The following is a 275-nucleotide window of genomic DNA, read 5'->3' as shown; positions in this document are numbered from 1 at the left end:
TTTGGAGAAGAAAAGGTGAACGCTACCATAAGTCCAAGATGTGCCAACAGTGAAGCATCCTGAGACCATCCATGTGTGGGGTTGCTTTTTAACCAAGTGAAGTGGGCTCTCTCATAATTCTGCCCAAAAACACTGCCAAGAATAAAGAATGGTATCAAAACGTCCTACAAGAGCGACTTCTTCCAACGATCCATGAGCAATTTGGTGATGATCTGTGCATTTTCCAGCATGATGGAGCACCATGTCACAAAGCAAGAGTGATAAAGAAGTGGCTC

This window comes from Sinocyclocheilus rhinocerous, unplaced genomic scaffold (genome assembly GCF_001515625.1).
Source record: "Sinocyclocheilus rhinocerous isolate Xijiao unplaced genomic scaffold, SAMN03320098_v1.1 scaffold69, whole genome shotgun sequence".
NCBI lineage: Eukaryota > Metazoa > Chordata > Actinopteri > Cypriniformes > Cyprinidae > Sinocyclocheilus > Sinocyclocheilus rhinocerous.
This window is presented reverse-complemented; position numbering follows the sequence as displayed.